General features: G+C 38.3%; 1 long non-coding RNA gene across 1 annotated transcript in view; it reads right to left on the bottom strand.

Moving 5' to 3' along the window:
• LOC126267258 (uncharacterized) overlaps positions 1–21,439 on the bottom strand; it is a 30,110-nt gene extending 8,671 nt beyond the window's left edge. Inside the window, exon 1 of the long non-coding RNA XR_007548972.1 lies at positions 21,218–21,439. This is a non-coding gene — a long non-coding RNA (uncharacterized LOC126267258). The remainder of the gene's footprint in view (positions 1–21,217) is intronic.
• Between the last annotated feature and the right edge of the window lie 676 nt (positions 21,440–22,115).

Raw genomic sequence — 22,115 nt, 5'->3', positions numbered from 1 at the left:
GAAGAAGAGAAATTTGTTAACATTGAGTATAGATTTAAGTGTCAGGAAGACGTTTCTGAAAGTATTTGTATGGAGTGTAGCCATGTATGGAAGTGAAACATGGACGATAAATAGTTTGGACAAGAAGAGAATAGAAGCTTTCGAATTGTGGTGCTACAGAAGAATGCTGAAGAGTAGATGGGTAGATCACATAACTAATGAGGAGGTATTGAACAGAATTGGGGAGAAGAGAAGTTTGTGGCACAACTTGACAAGAAGAAGAGACCGGTTGGTAGGACATGTTCTGAGGCATCAAGGGATCACAAATTTAGCTTTGGAGGGCAGCATGGAGGGTAAAAATCATAGAGGGAGACCAAGAGATGAATATACTAAGCAGATTCAGAAGGATGTAGGCTGCAGTAAGTACTGGGAGATGAAGAAGCTTGCACAGGATAGATTAGCATGGAGAGCTGCATCAAACCAGTCTCAGGACTGAAGACAACAACAACAACAACAACAACAACAACAACAACATGTATAATTATAGTGTTGCAGGTGCTAATCACAAACCAGAATGTGAGAGTAATAAGAATTTTGATGTAGTGTGTACTAATGATTTCTACTCTTGGTCAGAAAACAGTGTTATGACATGAAATGAAATGAACGTATGGCATTGATGGCCGTCATGTGCAAGTCTTATTGCAGCCAACACCACATTGGGCAACTTGCATGGCATTGATGAGGATGAAATTATGATGAGGGCAACACATCACCCAGTCCATGAACAAAAAGATCTCCAACCCGGCCGGAAATCGAACCCGCTTGCACAGGAAGCAAGCACATTACCACCCAGCTAAGCAGGTGGACGCAGTGTTATTGATGTATATAAATCAGGTGGTGACAGTATTGTATCTGAATTAGGTAGAATTTTTGATACATATGTAACTGAGAGGTGTGAAGCAACTGAGAATGGTAAGTCTGAGACTGGTAGGTTATTGTAAATGAATGAAGGTGAGATGTGTGGCTTTGATTGCAATGAGACTTGTGTTGTTAATGATGTTGTTGATGTAGTAATTTTGGAGGAATATGATAATGATGATGGTGAATGTCAGGTATAAGTGGAGCTTAAGAATAATGAAGTTTCACAGTTATTTGTGAATAGAGGTAAGGTAAATGATGTAGGTGATGATGTAAGTGAGAGTCATGAGATACCAGTCCAGTCAAAGCAGTTTTTCATTAATGTCATGCAGAGTAGTGATCCAAACAGTAAAGGTGAATTATCTGTAAACCTAGAGAATAAAGGTGAAAACTTTTTGAAGTTTGTTTGGGACCAGATTGACGATAACATAGATACTGCGCATTCTGGAATAAGTTAGTTGTGGTTAGTAAAAAGTTTTATCCAAATTGGTGGAATGAAGTGAAAAAGATCTAAGTAGGAAATGTAATTTTGACAGTAACATATTTTATGTTCCTTCTGTAATAAGTGATATTAGTTGTGCTGTGAAATCTTCACCTGCAACATGAGTAACCAAAGTAATGCTACGAAACCAGTAAAGTTGACAGAGCCCCGGATTTAACATTTGATGAAACTGGAAGTGATCTTTTATGTGAAGTGTCTAACAACAGAGATGATGATTCAGATTCTGGGTGTCCTTACACTAAGATTCAGATTGATCAGTGGGAAGGGAACCGTTTGATTGATACAGGTAGCTTAATTTGTAGTATACATCAACAATTCAGAGACAAGATCCAGTATAGTAAGAGCTTGGTGGAAATGTCCATTGCACATTTAAAGATAAGAGGAGCTAATGGCAAGCAAAGAAAGTATGTAAAATGTCAATTACTTTTAACATTGAGCATTGAGGACAAGACCTTCGAATGTGATTGCATAATGATCCCCAGTCAAGAAGAAAATATACACTATGTCTGAAGATTTATAAGACTATATAATTGTGTTTTGTTTGTCATGAATTTAGAATGTAAGATTATGTAATTTCTAAGCTTCTATCTTATCCACTGATGTAGTTTAAATCTATCTGTAGATTCATAAAACTATAAAATTGTGTTTTGTTTGTCTGGAATTTAGTACGTAAGATGATTTGATTTCTAGAGTTCTGTCGTATCTATTGGCTGACTTAAAATCTATGATACACTATAATGTTATGTTCTGTAATAGATTTGTGCTTTAGAATTTCATACATATATGACATGAGACTAAATGAGTAGATCCTTTTACAATTTTGAAATGGGAAAATGTTCATAATCTGTACTGTAAAAATTAGGACTAGTATCTTAGCATATCTGCGGGTAGCACCTTATTAGTCCATCCTTTTTTTTATTATTGCACTTAACTCTGTTTATTAATGACTCATATGTGAACACTTTTTAATCACACCTTACATAGATCCCACATGATTGATCTTGGAAAATAAATAGGGAGAGCATATCTTGTGTGAAGTGAAGATGGTACTGAACAGCATATTTAGAACACAAAACAGTGTTTCAGGATGTGATGTGAATTCTGGACAGGAAGTTACCTATCCGTTGGAGCATGTGATGAGAACTTTAGGGGGGAAACTGAAAGATGCGGGCAGATCCACCACCACACTGCTCTATGGCTGTACCCTGGTGGATCAGTCGACTTACGAGAGATCATAGGTGCTGTGTTATGTGCTCAAGCATTTATCATCTGCATCAGTGTTGTGACTGAGATTTGTAAATTGTTAGCCAAGACTGCCAAAGACAGTGTTATTTCACAAAAATGTATGCTTTTCCAAGTAGGGGGATTGACTTTCCAATACAATATGTAACTTAAAATCAGTTTATATATTTTTTATCAGTTGCAAATGAATCTTCTAGGCTTTTACAAACATAGGTTAGTCTGTATGGACAATTAGAAAATACCTTATGTTTTTTGAGTGGAAGACATTTACTAGTATAGACAATATAACAAGATGTATACATGTCTGCTTTCATACACTGATTTTGGTCCTGAAGCTACTCAATTATTTCATCATTCAGAGCTATTTATGACTCTGTTTATCTGTGTTTATCCTGAGTATTGTTATATTGTATTTGATTGGAACTTGAGTTGTGGACAGATCCATGCTTAACTCTGTTTTGGGTACCCTTGGTCACCGCAACTGTGTGTACTCAAGGAGAGCATACAAATATTGAATGAGGTTAGATGCATCTTATAATTACTCTTTGCACATAATTGAACTTCCTGATATGATTATGAGCTTTATTCATTTCATTGTGTCGAAACAATTTTTGCTGGTTTATACCTGCTGTGGTTTGGATTCATGCGTCGGTCCCCCGTAAGCTTAGGCCTGTTTCATTATTTTGTCCTTTCATGAGCCAAAATATCCTCAAATACTCTGGTTTATGTGGCTGATTGATTTTGTACTATATTTCTACTCATGATGGAGTATATTCTTCTAGTTTGTACCTGTTGTAGTGGGTTTTGTGAGTCATCTCACTCATCGTACACTTAGGCTCTAAAATTTTTCTCTTCTCTTTTGAAGATTTTATCGTATGGATGTAAACTTACAATTTTTAATTCTAGTAATTTACCTTATCTCTGTATTTATTTCTATAGTTGAGGGTTGTAGTGTTCACCTTGTATTATTTGTCTTGTGACAGTATGTTCCACAGATCTGAAAATCTGAATGCTATATACTGATATATGTATAGATAATGACTTGTGTAGTAATTTTTTTCTTATGTTTTTTGTAATATGTTATGCATCAGATACTTATATACATGTGTAATCTATCTTTTGGAATCATTTTGTACACTGTTTGGCAAACCTTATAGTCTGTCACAAAATGTTGTAAACACACTGTTTCCAAATTTTGTGAGGGGGATATTGCAAAGGGATGTCATGCTCTAGCATTACCTTTCTTTAACAGGAGTAATCGATACCAAAAATATTTTCAAGTCTTGTATAGGTGAACATTATCTCAGCTGTTTAGCTAAATGAATTTCATATGATTTTGTATAAAATTATTTTGAGCTAATAAAATATCTGGCATACTTAATATTCCTATTATTAACTACAAACTCTGATGATATTTATTAAATTTATTTCTGGACTCATTTCCAAAATAATGATATAACTTGGTGAAGGTTCTTCTTTTGTCAATAAAGTTTGTAAACTCTTTGTAATATTGTTAGTACCACAGAAGGAGTAGTAGTGAGCATGCCTCTGATGGAATCAGATGTGTTTTTATCTTTGGCAATAGCAATGTAAATTTCTGTTTTAAAGTGGAAATTGTTGAGGCAGTATGACATAGAAAAATGGGGGGAAAAAAGCCATAGAAACAGAAATTACGCAGCAGCCTCAAGAATCTACTCCTAGACGTGATGAACTGCAGCCAACAACTAGAAAATGAAGATAAGTAAAAAAGTTATTTGTACATCTTACTCCTCTCAAAGCTTATGAAATGAATTTATTATTGTGAAGAGACTGAAAATCTACTGGTGATGTGAGGGAGGGTAAGCTTACAACTGGACATAATTATCCCAACAGCCTAGTTCAAAAGCAGATTTCCCGGGCCATCACATCGAGTCCTGGTACTGCTGATCCCTCCAAAAAACAAATTAGGAGCACACCACTTTTCACCCAGTGTTATTCTGGTCTTGAATGTATCAATCAGCTACTTCAACAAGGCCATGACTTCCTAAAATCATGACCTGAAATTAGATCCATTCTGTCTGACATTTTTCCCACCACATGCAGAATAGCTTTTTGTCGCCCTTCCAATCTCTGCAACATCCTTGTCTGACCCTATGTTATTTCTGCACCCATCTCCCTATTCTATGGCTCCTACACCTGTGGCCAACCCCACTGCAAGACTTGCCTTGTGCACCCTCCTACCACCGCCTATTCCAGCCCTGTAACTGGCAAAATATACACTATCAATGGGAGAGCCACCTGTGAAACAACACACGTCATATACCAGCTGTTACGTAAACACTGTTCGGCCTTTTACATCAGCATGACTACCATCCAGCTATCAGTCAGGATGAATGGGCATAGGTAGAGGGTGTATACAGGCAACACACAATATCCTGTTGCAGAGCATGCTGTACAACATGAAAGACATGACCTCGGTGCCTGTTTTACCACATGCGCCATCTGGATTCTTCCATCAGACACCAGTTTCTCTGAACTCCACATGTGGGAACTAGCACTACAACATGTCCTTGGTTCTTGCCACTCACCTGACCTTAATTTACTTTAATTCCTTCAATGTCAGCATTTATTCACACCCTACTCCTTTCTTCACTCCATTACAGTTTCCTACAGCTTTAATTTTCTGACTCATCTGTTTTTTGCCATCCGCCCTCCACCTCTGTTATATACAATGCACTTAGCTTTTGACTCTTATTATCTCATGCATGATGTTTTAGTAGTAGTCTCTGCCTTGCCTATTACCCTGTCTTCCACCTTTACGCTCTCAGGTTTTCAAATATCACCCAGTGCAGTTCCCAACAATCATCCCGTCCGGGAAGTCTCTCTCTTGACCCGGAGTTCTGGATGACTTTTCTGAACTGTACCTCTTCTCCTAAACCTCTCCAGTCTTTTTCCTTCACCTCTCTTCCTTCCCCTTCAACTCTTCTGCCAGAATGAGGAACTGGCTCTGAAAGCTTGTAATAGTTAAATGCTTTTGTGTGTGTTTTCCCCTGCTGCCACTTGGTAAGTAGACTTTTTATCTATCCAATTATATTATATTATCAATAACTGATTATATATATATATATATATATATATATATATATATATATATATAAATCAAATAATGTAATGAAAGCTTTGTGGAATACAGTGAAACAGCAAACTGATAATAATTCTCCCCAGAATTCCAGTATTAAAATGAACTATAATGGCAAAGCAATTACTGATCCTGAAGAAATAGCGAAAGTGTTTAATACTCATTTCAGCAATATGAGTGAATAGTTAGTCACTGAAATCAAATTTTTCATCAAAAATTCTCTGGCATCATTTGAAAACTCCAACATTAATCCTACTTCAGTATTTATCTTTTCAACAAACCAGAAAGAAGTCCTGTCAGTTATCAGAACATTAAAATGAAACACTCCACTGGAATAGTGGTAACCCACACAGTCATATTTTTTAAAAAATGTGGCAATCTCATTGTTGAACCATTAGCTCAACTTTGTAACTGTTCTTTTCAAACTGGAACTTTTTCCCATCGAGCCTAAAAAGCGTCAAGCTTAAAACGCTATTGAAAAAAGGTAAAAAGGACAAAGTGGCTAACTTCAGACCCATTGTTCTACTACCTGTATTCTCAAAAACTATAAAAAAAATTTCCAACCATGAGTAGCAGATTTCCTGAAAAAGCACAATGTACTATCTACAGTACAACATGGTTGCTGCAAGGGCCAATCAACTGATACAACAATTTTTTGACTTTTAACTGAATTACTTTGAAAACTAGATATGGTGAAAATGTCATTGGAGTAGGTCTAGATCTCTCTAAAGCTTTTGATATTATAGATCACACTAAATTATTGCTTAAGCAACATAGGAATCAGAGAAACATCAAACAACTGAATAGAACCATACCTAAACAGATGAAAGCAAACGGATGAAATGCAACATACATTTCAACAAATTAACTCAACATTATTCATACTATGGTCGTGAAATATGGGGTGCAACAGGGCTCAGTACTTGAACCTCTTCTATTTCTATTGTATGTGAGTGAGCTGAACAAATTCTGTGAGAACACGATTCAGTTTGCTGCCGATACTAGTGTGCTAGTTCGTGGTAAATGCTTCAGAAGTCTACAACAGAGATGCTGAACAATACTGAAAACTGGATCAGTCACAATTTGGTAATAAATGCAAGTAAGACAAGTGGCATTAGATTTCTATAACATGAAAAAGAGATAGTGAACTGTTCAGATCTATATCTGATAAGGGCCTTCAGAGTGTATACGACACAGACAACTTGTGCATATGGCTCCAAAATTATCTTACATGGACTAAATATATTGAAAACCTCTACAAAAAATTTAGCACAGATTGATACTTGATGAGAATATTAGAAGGATGCCACAACAAAAGAGTGTTTGAAAACTGTGTACCTTGTCAATATATATGCACAACTGAAATATGGAATTATTTTCTTGGGCACCTCTTCTCTCAGCCAAAATCTCTTTAGGCTACAAAAAAGGAGTATAAGAACAATGAAAGATGTAAACCGGAACAAAGCCACTATTAAAAAGCTGGAGATCCTCTCACTTCCATGTATCTATGTGTATGAGATAACTGCTCTACAAAAAAAAAAAAAAAAAAAAAAAAAAAAAAAAAAAAAAAAAAAAAAAAAAAAAAAAAATGGCAGTGGAAAATGCCATTCTCTTCCAAAAATATGTAAATATTCACTCCCATAACATTAGGCAAAAAGAAAACTTTCTTATAGATCCAGTGAACACCAGCCTATATTAAAAAGGAACCCTGTATTATGGGAAAGCTATTTATATTAAGCTTTCCCCAGAAATCAGTAAGTGGCCTGTCAAAGTTCAAGTCAGCTGCTAAGGCATATTTGACTCATCACTACTTCTGTAGCCTGCACAAATTCTTTCAGGAAGTACACTAAATATTTGTGTCTGTACCTATCTGATGTATTATATGAGGGGAGCCAGAAAGTAATGTTGTTTCTATGCATGCCGATATGCATTTGTCATTTTTCAGCTAGCATCTCAGTGTATACTTCAAAATTATGTGAAAGATGTTTTAAGGCTAGCTTACCTGTAAAAGGCTTGTTACCTGTAAAAAGGCTTGTTTACCTGTAAATAATTAAATCCTTTTTTCCTACAATTTATGGTGAGATGGCCAGCCAAATACCAGAAGTGGTACATATCTGGCATCATATGCTTTTTGAGTTTCATAAGGGTATAACCCAACAGTTGCTACATTTGTCTTACTTATTCAAGTGCTTTAGATATTTGTAGATGCCAAAAGTGGTTTTCTAAGTTCAAATCCAGTAATTTTGATCCCTCTGACTTGTATCACTCACGAGGACCAATAACTTAAGACAATGACATGTTAAGGGCACAAGTGTGGAAGCAATTTCATGTCAAACAATCAAGGAACTGTCAAATATTCTTAACCAACTGTGGTTGCTCTTCCCAGAAAATTTGCAACAGTTTGGCAAAGACAAACCTAACCAATTCACCACAAGTAACTTATCGCTTCCATGGCACAATACAGAAAGTTTTTTGATTGGTTGATCACTGGATCTGACATTGAAAATTTGCACACTAGATGGCAGAAGATTGTTGGTGATGAGTGTGATTACATCATTGATGCAAAATAAAAAGTTGTTAACAATTTGCCTGTTTATAACATTACTTTGCAGTCCCCCTAATACAAATGTTAGTAGCTCCTAAGAACCTTAATGATCTACTGTGTAAATATTACTGTTATACAAATATGAATCTACCTGTATAGCACACATTCTTCCTGCTTTTACATTATATTCTCTTTACACTTGTACAATATATAGTGATCACAGCTGTCAACCTCCAAGACAATGAAATGATAACTTAATCCATGTGTTTGATCTATTGTTTCTCTCTCTCTTTGTTTTTATATCGATGGCACAGGTGTAGACTTGTTTTCCTCTATGGTCTGCTTTTGTGGTTCCCGCTATTTCGGTGTTGACCCACGAGCCGTTCAGTCATCTGATGTCCATCGCCATGAGTAAGAGGACCATGCAGGAGGGCCTCGTCAATGACACTAGGCGCTGCACGCATCTTCCAACTGTTTCACCATGCACCATCTCCCATCCTTCGGTTTGGCCTTCTATATGCAACAGTGATCATTTCAGTAAATCATCGTAAATACTAAATTAGACAATATGATTGAACTTGCTTTTTCTCGTTGAGGATTAAGCCCGGGTCTTTCTTTTTGTTGGTGTATATTTCAACTTCTTTTAAAATGTTAAGAAACCGTCCCTTATGAGCTCTATGTAGGACTTCTAAGTTTTGTTATGTTTGTGACTGAGTGCTTTAAGGCAGCCAAATGTGTCCCAAATGCTGTTTTGTTTTGAGAGTAGGTGTGCTCCCAGAATCTAGTTTCAGAGTTCCTATCAGTCTGCCCTATGTATTGTTTACTGGAGTCATAACATTTGTTCTTATATAAACCTGAATCCTGAAATTTGTTCCTACTATTACATATTTTGTGAAGGAGCTTCAATTTTAGCGTGTTATTTGTTCGGAATCCTATTTTAACGTTGGATTTACGAAAGCATCTTTCAATCTTATATGTAATTCTTCCACTGTAAGTGAGAGCCACGTATTTTTTCTTGCTGTTCCTCTTAACTGCGACTTGACTTCCTTCTAATTGTTTCATTTGCCTCTTCTTTATCTTACTATAAATATTCATCACCTCCTTACTCATATATCCATTTGCTATGTCCACTTGTTTTAAAATACTTCTTTTTCTACTTACTGTTGGTTTAGTAAAAATCGTAGTAGCCTGTATACCATCGAAGTAAAATATACCCATTTGTATCGCGAAAGCAGATCATGGAGGAAAACAAGTCTACACCAGTGCCATGGATATAGAAATTGCCCTTTTTTTTCGATCACACAAAAACGATAATTTTATTGTGTATTTTAATTTTGACAAGTGCAGATTTTAACCTTGACAACTGTAGATCTTAACTAAGTATTTTTATAGATAAAAGCAAATTAGAAAAATCTATTTAATACAGTATGTGCATATGTAATGTAACAAATGTACCAGATGCCACATGTTGGTAAGAGTTTTATAATTCATATGAATGATGTGCATTCTGCCAACCAATTTAATGTGATGCAGCATGTGAAGGTTGCTGAGTGTGGACGGGTTATTCCTGTAACCAAAATTGCAGGTACGTTCTGGTGAATTTGATGTTGATTGGGTAGGATGAAATAGGCTTGCATTTGTGAAATAGTAAATTAGTATCATTGTCATTTCAGATCTGAAGATGGTTCTAGAGGAACCAAAACCGGTCATGTGAATAAAAAAATTTTTGCAATCAAGATGGATTATAAGTAACATTTGCAATTTAGTTTACTTATGTAGCACATTTATATCCTCAATATTTTGCCTAAGTTTAATCATGTAAGCTGGAAGAGTCAGTCTGGTGTTTTTTACATTTTGGTTGTGAGTCACTACTTTCTTAATTTCTTTAACTGGGCAGCAAAAATTAAGATATTGTAAAATAACATTGTAAAATTTGGCCCATTTGTATTTGGACCCTTTTTGCTGATGAACTAGTTGCCATTCCTCAGATGCTAGTTTACTTTTAAAAGCATTAATAATGTTTTTCTCTTTAAGCATTCTTTTACGTTCTACAACTTGAGTCCTTTCTTAGATGCTTGTGTGTTCATAGTCTACAAATTGACATTTGTGGTCTGAGTAGTGGAAGTCCACATTCCAGCATCTAATGCTATATTTTACCTCTATACTTAGTCTTATGTAGTCTATTCTACTAGAAGTAGACTGAGTTACTCTTGTATCTGAGTTTACTGCATTCATACGATTATACGAGTTAAGGGTATCTATTAGCCTGCTGTTACGGTTATTGCAAGATGTTGCCTCTATATTCAAGTCACCAAGTATTGTTACCTCGTTCGGGTCACAGTGTCCCACTATTATACTAAAAATATCTGTGAAATGCCCTACCTCTGATTTTGGTGGACAATAAATCCCAATAATTTTATGTTTCACCGCACCCTTTCCGCAACCTTTGATATGGAGTTCAACGTCTGTCACATCCATGAAGCCTTCATTATTATACTGATCTAGATGGTTTAACTTATTTACTTTGAGCTGCTCTCTAACAAATACTGCTACACCTCCACCTTTATGATGCTGTCTACAGTCACTGTTTCCTAGGAAATATCCATCTAGTTTAAAGTAAATAATTTCCTCAGATTTCAGTCTGTGCTCGGTTAACACAACTACATGAGGCGAATGATCATTTACAAAAGTCTGCAAAACATTGAGTTTATTTCTAAGATATTGTATATTTAAGTGCATGAGCCTTAATGGTACTTTTAGTTTGTCACTTTGTATTTTGTCCTCTTGTTCAGGATTGTTTATATTGGGCCAAATCCAGTTGTAGTTGGCCCTTTCCACTGGCTTCCCTGCGTGTTGGGATTTAGGGCGATAGCCTGTCTGTTTCCACAGCTGTTTTCACAAATTATTATGTCAACAATTTTGTTTATGTCTGTTTCAAGTCTCTTCTTATCAGGTAGGTTTAAATGTTGACCATGTGTTGTGAAACTAGTGTTTTTGTAGCTGCAGATGTCAAGAAGTCTTTCTTTTTTAAACTTGGAGCAGAAATGTTGTAATTTTTTATTTGTTCGTCGAATTTCACTATTTACACAAGACCAGTCCACTAGATCAAATCTCAGAGGTAAATTCGCTACTATCACATTTGTAGTCGATAGCAACTGCATGGAGCAGAAATGTTGTAATTTTTTATTTGTTCATCGAATTTCACTATTTACACAAGACCAGTCTACCAGATCAAATCTCAGAGGTAAATTCACTGCTATCACATTTGTAGTCGATAGCAACTGCATGATAACGATCAGATTTCTTATAAATGCACTGGCCTCGTTGCAGTAAATGTCATTTGATCCCACTTTTAGTGGAAATGGCACATTCTTTTTTTATATTGCTGGTTACATTTCCAAATTTCGCTCCAGGCTTAACAACAGCTGACACACTCATGTTCTCCTTAGCAGAGTTTGATACAAAGTTTGAAACATTGTGTGCATGGCTGCCTCTGATTTTTTTTTTTTTTTTAATTTTAATCCATAATGCATTTGTTTTTGCATGGCTGACAAATTGTTCTTTGGAGATTTCGTGTTTGTTTTTGTGATTTTTAACACTGTACAGCTGTCTTCTTCATCGTCAGATATAAGCTTTTTTTTGGTTCAGGTTTTGAATATTTATGGAACACTGGTGCTCATCTGATATTCTTACACTATTTTTACCTGAATTGTCGTATTCTATTTTTTCAGGTGTAGCACATTTCTTGGGTGCATGTGATTCAATAGTTACAGTACATTTGTTTTCATTCACTTTTAAATTATTGCTGCTCCCCAAGATTGTGCATTTGTGTTCTGAAGCAGCACACTTTATTTTTAGTGCTTCAATATCACTTTGCAACATTTCAATTATTGAATCCTTGTCTCTGATAATGTTTATATACTTCTTTTCATATATTTCTATTACACACACATGCAACCACGAGTAGTCCACAGTTATTAATTTTATGTTTATCTTGCAACAATTTTTTGAAACCACCATTTACAATATTTGCACTGGATACCTTTCCTGACATTTTTGTTACATAACTTGCAGTTGAAAATGGACAAATTAACATGAAAAATAGTGATCTTCATCCTCAGTTTTCACCCTTTACCACTGACTATTTGAATGTTCAAATAGTGGTAGGATTCCCAATTACATGATTTTTGAGCAGAGATTAAAAAATTAGAATCAGTAGGAGAATACCGGCTTTTTTTTAAATAGTCAACCATTTATCACTTTTCAAAAAAAAAGCAGTGAATGGTGGAGAGACTTTTATTTGCCTATTTAATTTAATATTTTGATTCTATGTATCTTGAAACTAAGGGAATCAAAATTTTACTATCATGGTTCAACTTTTGTGTTTACTGCAGGAAATACAGTAACACGAATACAAAGGGACCAAAAAATCAGGAGTTCGTGTTAAAAAAATCGTGTTAAGTGAATAACACAGATTTTAATAAGTATACATGTACAGCAGTACACTAATGTGTAATACACTACACTATCAATCACGTTATTGTAGACTTATAACACTATAAAGTGATTGTAAAATTACAAGTACTCAGAAATTATGTACATTAATTTCTTAGAAAAAATTTGGTCATGGTTCGCTGACATTCATGGGAACAATAATTTTTTTGTAAATTCACAACCAATTGTAATGATATCATCCATAAACCCAGCAGTGACGTCGGATGTTGAAGCGAACCGTTCTAAACAGTCCAAGGCTGTAAACATCTCCTGACAGGTAGGTGGAATTGTATCTGTATTCTCTTCCTCTTCACTTTCTTCTGATGGCCCTTCTTGCACCTCGTTCGCAGATTTTGGCACATCCGATTCCACAGAAGCACATATGGCAACATTGTCGTCTACACTAATGAATTCTTCGAAACTAATCCCAGGGTTCGCAATGTCCTGCATAACTGTCCATTCATCAGGTGAAGTGGCATCTTCTAACTTGTGGACATCTTCAGTGTTGCTATGTCTCCAAGCTCTGTTAAAGCACATCCCTAATTGAGGTAGTGATGAGTTCCAGGCTGCTGCAATGGCTTTAATTGCGTCAGCAGATTCCAATTTGGGGTTGCACTATTGTTTTCAGCAGCACAAATTGCACCTCTTACAAGTCGCTTATGATAAGCTCTCTTTATGAGAGAGATTACGCCTTGGTCCAGAGGCTGAAGGCAGCTTGTGGCGTTGGTTGGAAAAAACTGAACCTTTTTGTTGGATAGGTTCAGATTATGAACGTTATGGGCAGTACATTTGTCCAATGTAAGAAAAACATGTCTATTTTCAGCAACCATCTGACTGTTGAAACGAAGAAGCCATTTGCAAAATGGTGTGCCATCTATCCAAGTTTTCTTGTGGTGAAAGTAAATGCAAGGTAAAGAGTCCGTATTTATGTTTTTAAAACAACATGGTTTCTTGGATTTACTGATAACCCAGGGACAAAACTTCTCACTGCCATCAGCATTACAGCACAGTACAACAGTCACACGTTGTTTGCTTTGTGCTCCACCGTGACACTTATCACCTTTTATCCCCAGGGTGTGATTTGGAAAAAAGATTGTAGAAAAATCCAGTTTCATCCTTGTTAAACACATCACATGAGGCATACTTTTCCCTCACTCGGTTGAATTCATGCTACCAGCTCTTCGCACTTTCTTCATCAACTTTATTTGCTTCACCACAAATTTGTACAGATGAAATTGAATGTCTCTTTTGGAACCAATACAACCAACCAGCAGAACAACGGAAGTCTTCGAAGCACATATCTTTAGCAATATTATTTGCTTTTGACTGAATCACAGGGCCAGTTAAAGGTACGTTAGATGCACGTATATGATTGAACCATTCCAGCAGTAATGTCTTGATATCTTCATACTTGGTAGTACGAAGTTGTTTAGATTTGTTTCCAGAACCTGATGCCACAGCGTCAATAATTTTTTCTCGATTCTTAATAATCATAGATAGAGTAGATTTAGGTATTCCAAACTGCTCTGCAATTGCTGTTTTCTTGGTACCATGGTCCACTTCATCTAGAATCTTAAGCTTTAACTGTACATTTAGAGCTATCTGTTTCCTCTTTGCCATTTTCGCGTGCTACGGTCCCAATTGTAAACTGTGGTTTTTATTCAGTATTCCAATTCAATACGGTCACGACTAACAGAACATCTGTCAAATCTGGCACTGAGTACATTCCTAAATGCTGCTGCACACATTATTGAATGTCTTAAAATGTACAGCATACGCTGATTGTTGAGGTGATAATCGCAGCTACTGACCTATAAAACGTTAAAAATGAGTAAAAAATAAGTAAAAAATAAGTATAATTAGTTTTGTAGCTACATTTCCTACATTCATTTCGGAAAAAAAATTATGCTTTAGAATACTCTGAGGTCGGAAGTTTGTGTTACAGTGAAATTTAATTACGCTAGGAACTTAAACAGAGTTTGTAATTCACCTTAACTGAAATTTGTGTTAACCAATAAGATATACCACAAGAACTAATGTATTCCTGGTGGGACCAATATTTTTTTCACGTTAACCGTGAGTTCGTCTTATGTGAGTTCGCACTAATGAGGTTATACTGTAATAGGAAAAAACCAAAAGTCAGTTATTTCATAAACCAATTATTTTGAGTGGTTTTAACATCTGGGTTAAACTGGTGTTGTAAAAACCAATGTAACCAAGAACCAGGTGTTTCAGTGATAACCGCCATCCCTAGCTTACAGAGGCTGTTCATACCACAGAAATATTGGCACATAGTCTTTGGTGATTATCAGAACATGGTGCATCCCAGCATGTGGACTATGTCAGACTTGTTGCAAAGAAAGTTGTGTGATTGAGAATGAAAAGGGATTGCCACTGTTGGGCCCAAGCTTTCATAAAGTGCCAACAATCCAAAAATTGTTCGAAATGTGTCAGTACCTGTGTGAACCTTTGATACGCAAACAGCTTACTTCATGCATATCCATGTTGGTATAGCCATATCATTGCCATCCTCTGAGTCAATTAACTGCATAATGATGGTGACTACAGCGGCACACATTGGCTGGAAATTTTTCCAATAGCTGACATGGCAGAAACAGTAGCATGGGCCTTAGTGACAGGCTGGATTGTGAGGTTTGATATGCTGAAAGTAATAATGACAGACTGCGAAAGGCGCTTTGAATCAGTGCTTTTTCATGAGATTTTACATATGTGTGGCTGTGCACATTTAAGAACAACCTGCTACCACTCCACCAGCAATAGCATGGTACAAAGGTTTCATGGACCCTTTAAAGCAGCCTCAATGTGCAGTAAAGGGAAAGTGCGCAGATGCATTACCACTGATTCTCTTGAGTCTACAAACTGTGATTAAGGACAAACTAGATTGTTCATCAGTCCACCTGACTTGAACAATTGTAAGGTTGAGCCAGACAGTAGGGGATTCCATGATTAATTTATTTCAAAAGGTTAATTTCATTCTCTCGTTACAGTCCAGCATTAGCCAGCAGCTTCGACTGCCTGTAATTTTCTCGGTCCACAGACTGGTAACAGCAAGTCAGCACCGGGATGGGCAATCTCGAGCATGCACCTCCCTCATGTGCTGATCAGGTAATGCCGCCTAGGCGACCCTGACCAGCCCACAATTCGGAACTTTCCATGCCGCCCGTGGGTTTCGCCGCTTCTGACCAATCAGGGCGGAGGAAGCCACATGGGCATGCTGGATGTACCCCACCACCAGTCGGTGAGACTCTCTCTCTGCTGCATGCCCTTTAGCTGTGAACACCACTTGCCTCTCCCGGTGCTGCGGCACCATGGACTTTGTCTCTGTAACTGCCAAGCCATTCGGATTTGTCCGAATGGCAGACACCACTGTTCATTAACTTCGTCCAGATTTGATGCGAATATGCATCGTCTACCACTATGCTCTGGCTCACCCTCACCTCCCTAGGCCTGACTCATGTTGCCCACTTGAATGCATTTCTGCCAATAAATGGCCTTGTCATACAAAAATTGTCCAAATGATTTATTTCCACCCACTGCCTAGGCCATCCAGCAATCTTGAACAAACTGGTGTCAGAATCAGGATACATTTCCATAGAAACTTTGTCACTAATCCAAACTCTTTCGGCAAATGTATTTTGCCAATAGCCCCATTCCACAGTATCTTGTACTTCAATACAGTTCTAGAGCCGAGCAGTTCGCTCCTATAGAATGTGTTAGCCAGCTACCACGTTTGTACCGTACAGGCTGTGGCTGTGTCAGTAGAAATGAACAGGGTGCACGCTGCAGTGACATGGCCATCTGAATCTGAGGGACCCAGCCACAAGAGCCGGACACCATCACCGCTGCTCGCGCCGCCCATCGCCGTGCCAGGGGCCTGTGGCCGCGTTCCAGACGAACCACCATTGCCCGCCGCCAACGTATCTGCTGCCGCCCAAGGGTCCAGTAGCCACCTGGCCACCAATGATCCTGCCAACGGCCGCTCCACCACGCTGTTGCCGCCGCTAACACGTCTCGCTGACTCAACCTTCACATAAGTCGCAGGATCACTTCAAACTTTAACATCACAAGCTATCCACTGATGGATTAGGTTATTTTGTGACCCCTCTCTTTGTAACATTCACTTTTGGGTCACTAGTGCCCCCTGATTTTGTAAGCATGGCGAAGGGAACTCGAATCAACCGAACGGGATACTCCCGAAGAGGCAGCTGTCTCGCAAGACCCGCTCAAAGCTATTAAAACTAGAATGAACCAATTGTTCATCCAAAATCGTGAGTTAATCGAGCAAAACCGCGTCTTGAAACAGACGCTCGAAGCAAGTGTATGAACTTCTGTACCTGTGACTAGCTCCACACCTGTAACAAATGTACAACCCATGACAGCTAATACTTATTCTGTCACTAATACAACTGCCACAATCTCAGCTAACATGGCAACTGTAAGTAATTTTCCTGTGACTTCTTTCATTTCCACCTGTTCTGGAAAGTCCTACGAAAATGTGGTTATGTTCATACAGAACACTCACGATGTGGTTCGCACTTGCACCTGTCCGGATGATCTGTTGGTCAACGTAACCAGATTGAAGTTGACAGGGGAAGCACAAAAGAGACAGTGGACGAATTGCGTGATAGGCAAGACTTTGAAGTTTTGGCCCGCAGATTAACTACGCATTATTCTGACACCATTGGTACTGGATATTACTGAGACCAATTATCTACTCTTAGACAGAAGCCTAGTGAGGATTTTGATGCATTTGCAGATTGACTACAAGCCATATCTTGTCGTACCTACAAGCTCAGTGAAAACACCAGTGAGAATAGGATTTTGCACTCAGAAGAAGAAGCTCAAGCTATTGATGTGTATTGACCCCCGAATTGGTGAGAAGTTAAAGCGGCCTCCCCCCTCCTCTCTGTTTGAAGCTGTTCATTTGGCAATAATACACAAAGATGTATTGCACTTCTGCGCTGCTGCAGTGCATCTGCCACATCTATTACCGGTATCAGCAAAGGAAATGTTTTGTCAGTGTTGTGGGAGACCCAAACACACGGCCATGCACTGTCATGCACCGTTCTGCACTATTTGCCAGACTATAGGCCATCTCAGTAATGATTGTCCAACAAAGTCACTATTTTTTAACCAGATGCATGGTCACCGCAGCAACGCGGGGTCAAATCAGGAAAACGAATGGGGAGCAGGCTTTGTCACCCTGCCGCGCCCCCAACTAGAATAATACACCCGGTGAAGACCGGAGAGAATAAAGAGGTGGAACATGTTAGTGTAAGTGGCATACTGAGGAACAAATTAGTTATAGATGATAATAAATACAGTCAGGAGATGGAAATAGTGAGACTAAAGAAATGCAATTTTGACATCATGTTAGGGAATTACTTCTTGCACCATTATCAGGGGATAGTGAATTATCGAATGCAAACTGTGCAGTTTGGTGAAGCAGTTCATCGTTTCAGCACTGCACCAACCCATCAGGCAGAAGTGGAAAACTTTTTGGATAGATGTCATAAATCAGAAGCAGCCAAAGACAGACATTCTGGTGGACCCGCTCACCCAGAATGATGTATTAGATCGTCAATCTGTGCATATTAAGAGAAGAATTTGCCAACCGCAAAGAAAACAAAGGTTTTGCAATACCGGTGAGTATAGATAACTTTGGTGTGGAAGATGTTGTAATACTGAAAGGTGCTATTGTTGCTAGTGGACAGGAGATTTTGGAAGAAGTAGGAGGAGCCGGGACTCAATGAAGTACAGATGAGAAGGGACAGTGGAGAAAGAAGTTTCCGGTTAGAAAAGTGTGTTATGTAGCATCGCCATTACGGAATCAGTTGACAGAGAAGTTAAGTCATTTAAGCATTGAGGAGAAAAAGATGCTACAGCCAGTGTTAGAGGAATTTTCTTGGTTGTTTGAAGAGAGGCAGTTTCTACCAGTCACAGATTTTGCTACCAGCCATAGATTTGGTTCAGCACGAAATCCCAACCGGTGGAGCTCGACTGATTGCGCAGAGGCCATATCATATACCGTAGCATTTGCAATCAGTAGTTGAAGATACGATTCAGCAGCAGCTTGTAGCAGGAATAATTCAGCCCTCCTCAATCTCTTGGGTGTCTCCCGTGGTCATCGTGCCGAAGAAGTCAGTAAGTGGTGAGAAAGCCTATTTCTATGTGTCGATATGAAGGCGGACACACACCCCCTACTGCATATTGACGAAACCTTAGACCGACTAGGCAACAATAAATTTTTCACCAGCCTTCATTTGTGCTCTGGATATCATAAAATACCTGTGGCACCCCAGGATCACCATAAAACTGCTTTTCTTGTACCTATGGGACTAAATGAATTTGTAAGAATGTCATTTGGTTTGAGGAATGCGCCCGCCACTTTTCAAAGATTTGCAGATTTGTTGTTGCGTGGACTGAAACCCACAACATGTTTTCCAAGATGATAAAGGAACATGCAGAGAGACTGAGGGATGTATTGGAACGGCTGAAAGGAGATCACCTGAGTGTGAAACTGGAGAAGAGTGCCTTCGCCCAATCGCAGCTACAATATTTAGGACATATAATAAGTGAGGAAGATGTCAAACTGGATCCCCATTTGACCACAGCAGTAAAGGACATTCCACCACCAACAAATATCAAAGAACTACAGTCGTTTTTAGGCCTTGCAAATTATTATGCTACCATTGCTAAGCCCCTGACTAAGATAGTGAAGAAGGGAGTTAGTTTCACTTGGACCAAGGAAAGTGGTGCGGCAGTGCAACATTTTCAACATGCTTTGACTGGAGCCCCTACCCAGATTTTGAAAAACCATTCATGCTGTCAGTAGATGCCTCAGATTATGCTTCAGGAGCCATTTTGTTGCAAGAAATTGATGGAGAAGAGCGACCAATTGGTTATGCATCTTGACAGCTTAACAAATATTGAATTACAGTACAACTGAGAAGAAACTTTTAGCACTCATGTTTGCCATAACCTGCTTTTGATGCTATTTGTACAGGAGGAAGTTTACTGTCATTACAGATCACGCCGCATTACAGTGGATATTGAGCCTGAAAGGTCCTAGTAGCAGGTTAACTCATTGAGCTTTAAAATTGAGTGAATCTGAATATGAGGTAAACATAAACAGGGCAAGTTGCATCAAAATGCCAATGCGCTAAGCCAGAAAGTTAGAGTGATTGTTACCAATGATGTTTCTATTGAAGAAATGAGGGAAGCACAGCAAAGAGATGTTAAATGTCAGAAGTACAAAACTTTGCTTAAATTTCTGTTGAAGATGGGATATTGTATCAAAAAACCCCACTGGGTAAACGAATAGTAATCCCAAAAGAATTACGTCCGAGGATAATAGCACAATGTCACAATAGGCTGCAAGTGTGTCATAATGGTCTGCGCACCACCAATTGTCGAATAGCTGCCCGTTATTTCTGGGAAGGCAGACGATGAGACATACAAAAGTATATACAAAATTGCTTGCCCTTTGTTAAGAGGTCATTGTCACCTCAAACTAAGGTACCTTTGCAACAAGTGCCAGAAGCCACTTGTCCCTGGGCCTTAGTAGCCGCAGATATTGTCAGCTTTTCCCCTTTGAGTCCACAGAATAACAAATATATGTTGTCAATAATAGATCATTTTTTCCAGATTCTTAATTCTTGTTCCCATACCAGGTATGTCAGCAGAAACTGTAGCTCGAACATTTGTCACCCATCTAGTGTTGCCATATGGAAGTCCTGAAGCTGTACTTACAGATCAAGGCACGAATTTTATGTCAGCATTATTTACAGAAGTTGTGAATCCAAAAGTGGAGAACAACACCATTTCACCCTAAAGCGAACGGACGGTTACAGTGAGTCCACTGCACCGTTACGTTCATGCTTTCTTACTCTGTCAATAAAAATCACTCGGACTGGGACAGGTGCATCCAATACAATACGTCATGTCGGCATATAACAGCTGTGTCCATGAGGCCACAGGATACTCCCCTTATGAAGTGGTATATGGCCGACCTATGAATACGCCTTTTGAGATTGACACACTGCCCCCAGGAATTAAATTTTTAATGAATCTTTAAAACAAGGTATTGTGCCACTTAGATTAAAATATGCCTGTGTGAAACCACTTTTCAAGAAAGGTAAAAAACTGGTGTAACAAACCTGAACAGCCATAACATTCTCAGTCAATGTCAGTTTGGGTCCAGCAAGGCCTATCAATTGGTAATGCTATTTTCTCTTTTACCTATCAAATTCTCGAATCTTTTAACAGAAAATTGGCACTAACTGGAATCCTATTTGACCTATCCAAAGCTTTTGACTGTGTCGATCATGAAATTCTGGTAAATAAATCAGACTGCTATGTGTTAAGTGGAATAATGGTGACATGCATGTAAACCTACCTTACATATAGGAGACGGAAGGTAATAACTACTGACAATAATGGAATCCCAGCTTTATCCAAGAGGGGCACAGTCAACACTGGAGTGCCTCAAGGGTCTGCATTGGAACCCTTATTGTTTCTTATATTTATAAATGGCCTCCCAACAGCACCACGTCAGTGAGCAAGTTCATCCTATTCACTGACAATACTTCTCTTCTAGTTGATAAAGCAACAGGGAACAACCAGGAAACATCTGTGAACAATGCATTTGATGACATTCTGAAATGGTTTAATAACTGTAATGGACACTCTCAGGCAGGCAGGGGGGGAGACCTCATTATATTACAGTTTCACATGCCACATAAAGAACTGGGGGATATAAATATAGAATTAGATTGTAACAGACAACAAATAAAGCAAGTCGACTCAGCTAAGTTCCTGGGTGTGTCCATAGACTGCAAGCTAAATTGGTCCAATCTTAAACCTAAGGTTGCTTTCAGCAACATTTGCCTTACAAATAACTGCATCCACCACATATAAGGAGGATTATTTCAGATATTTCCGTGAACTTTCATCTTAAAAAATTATCTTTTGGGGCTACTCTACCCTGTGGCAAGATTCTTCATCTCCCAGTACCTGCTGCAGCCTACATCCTTCTGAATCTGCTTAGTGTATTCATCTCTTGGTCTCCCACTACGATTTTTACCCTCCACGCTGCCCTCCAATACTAAATTGGTGATCCTTTGATGCCTCAGAACATGTCCTACCAACCGATCCCTTCTTCTAGTCAAGTTGTCCCACAAACTTCTCTTCTCCCCAATTCTATTCAATACCTCCTCATTAGTTATGTGATATACCCATCTAATCCTCAGCATTCTTCTGTAGCACCACATTTCGAAAGCTTCTATTCTCTTCTT

This window comes from Schistocerca gregaria, chromosome 4 (assembly GCF_023897955.1).
Source record: "Schistocerca gregaria isolate iqSchGreg1 chromosome 4, iqSchGreg1.2, whole genome shotgun sequence".
In the NCBI taxonomy this organism is placed as follows: domain Eukaryota; kingdom Metazoa; phylum Arthropoda; class Insecta; order Orthoptera; family Acrididae; genus Schistocerca; species Schistocerca gregaria.
Note: the sequence above shows the minus strand (reverse complement) of the source record. Positions and strands in the feature narration are given on the sequence as shown.